Raw genomic sequence first — 2,288 nt, 5'->3', positions numbered from 1 at the left:
TGGGAAAAGTTGCTCATCCACCGTTATGTATGGGCCAGGTTTGTAACACGCAATACAATTTTCAATAAACCTGTCCCACACAGTAGAAAATAGAGCAAACTTGTCCGTTTGCAGTCTCTCCGATCGAGTAGATTTCTCATCAAATCTGAGAAACCTCATAATTTCAACAAAGCGGTCCCTAGACATTGTCGCTTTGCAAAACGGTATTCCCCAGTCATTACACCAAATACTGCTAATCGAGTGACGGTTCGTGCCAGATATTCCACGAGCATAGAATATCGCAATGAATGCATCTAGCTCCTCATCAGATAGAGTAAACTGTAAATTATTGTTCCTGCATGCTTCTGCAAGCGTACAGTTCTTTATATGTGTCAATATATATGAATCAAAAAATAAACGCCATGCGCTCAAAGGACTATCGATAATGATATTTCTTCTGGCGTATCCTGTAGGGCCAGGTGCTTCTCGAAGAATATTTTGGCTGTCACGCCTACCAGGCAAGTATTGTCCAATTTCAACAGGTTTCCATTGAATACCATCCGCTGAAACTAGTATTCCTTCAGATTCGCCTTCTCTGGTGTTTGTTGTTGCATTACCTTCGCCGCCATCGTTATCTGTTGTTCTTTCATTTCTGGGACGTTTTGCTGATTTTTTCTGTCCACGACCAGGAGGATGGTCACGAGGCAACATAACTGCATGAGCCCGATCCCCAGTTGATGTGCTTGGAATATCTGGAAAAAAGTTGATGAATATTTAGAATTTTTGTTTTGTAAGGGTCCGTGCACACTGGCTGGATTAGCGGCGGAATATCCGACCGGATATTCTCACCACAATCCGGCCCGTACCTGCCCGCTCAGGTACAGAGCGGAGTTTCATACCTGAAGCTCCGCTCCGAACCCCGGGCTGGAGCCGCTGTCTGGGACGGAGCCGTGCTCGCGCGTAAGCAAGCGCTGCTCTGTCCCTGACAGCGGCTCCAGCCCGGGGTTCGGAGCGGAGCTTCAGGCATGAGCGGGCAGGTACAGCCTGTATTGCGGCAAGAATATCCAGATGGCTATTCAGCCAGAATTCTGCTAGTGTGCACAGGCCCTAACTCAGTGTGTGGAAGAACAAATAAATACACATAACTACTTACCTTCTGGATTTGTTCCTTCTGAGTCTTCAGATTCACTTGATATGTTCTGAGGAATGAAATCTTCATCACTGTCAGAATCAAATACATGTTCCTGCAATTCGGATTCCGATTCATCCTCCGGTATGGATTGCAAAGTAGCCAGAATATCCTGAGGCTTTATCAAACGTCTTCTCTCCATATTCCTCACAAATTCCATAATTCTATATAGTTCCCTGTTGAAAAATAGAAATGAAATGAAAACTAAAAGAAATAATAACTGTTCTGCCACCTTCAAAAGTAGGTGGGCTGAATCAGTTGACAGACAGCTAAACTATTTCATAACAATTCATACCTGTATGAGTCTTCAGAGCTCGTATGTCTGCGTCTGTTCTCTTTGTCTCTTCAGCTGAACTGAAAGTAAAGTTACTATCCAGAATACTGTCTCCTGCTAGGACCTTAGAAAATCACCACCCTTCATTAGCATAAGATAAGAGCCTAGAGTAAACAAGCTATTTTGTTCAGCATTACACAGTAATACAAGCAGGTAAAACACAAGGAAAATGTGAAAAGTTGACATTTAAATTGAACTACATCTATATGAACATAAGGGTAAATAAGACAGAGTGAAAAAATTATGCACAAAACTTTATAGCAAGATTTAGTGACAAAAGGACCTCAAAATATAGTAGGGAGTCAAAATGACTCCCTTCAGTAGTTCTTGGTAAATTTAAAAAAAAACGCGCACATTTTTTACCAAAATTATTTATTCTCACAAAATGTTTTTTCACATCATATTTGAGGAAAAGTCACCGAGTTTCAAGCCGGAATTCTGAAAAATGTAGTCACAGAAGAGAAATAAAAAACGAAAGGAGTCAAAATTACTCCATCAGTAGTTCTAGTAGATAAAGATAACACAAGTAAACACAAAATTCAGTTTTTAAATGAAGGTCTTTATTAAGGGAAAAAGAAATCTTAACCTACAGGGCCATGTGTGAAAAAGTGATTGCCACCCCCTCCCCCTTACGAGATACATTAACTGTGGCTTAGCTCGTCTTTGAGAAACTGAGTTCAAATTCCCTAGTCACACCCAGGCCTGATTACTGCCACACATGTTCTCAATCAAGATATCACTTAAATAGGACCTGTCTGACAAAGGGAAGTAGACCAAAAGATCCCC

General features: G+C 41.3%; 1 long non-coding RNA gene across 1 annotated transcript; it reads right to left on the bottom strand.

The window, feature by feature from the left end:
• Nucleotides 1-305: 305 nt before the first annotated feature.
• LOC138680651 (uncharacterized) lies at nucleotides 306-1,538 on the bottom strand. The gene is made up of 3 exons (XR_011321714.1): nucleotides 1,464-1,538; nucleotides 1,133-1,344; nucleotides 306-731 (listed from the first exon to the last, which is right to left on the bottom strand). It is a non-coding gene; the product is annotated as an uncharacterized lncRNA (long non-coding RNA).
• Nucleotides 1,539-2,288: the final 750 nt, after the last annotated feature.

This window comes from Ranitomeya imitator, chromosome 5 (assembly GCF_032444005.1).
Source record: "Ranitomeya imitator isolate aRanImi1 chromosome 5, aRanImi1.pri, whole genome shotgun sequence".
Taxonomy (NCBI): domain Eukaryota; kingdom Metazoa; phylum Chordata; class Amphibia; order Anura; family Dendrobatidae; genus Ranitomeya; species Ranitomeya imitator.
The sequence above is the reverse complement of the archived record's forward strand: the minus strand, read 5'-3'. Positions and strand labels throughout refer to the sequence as shown.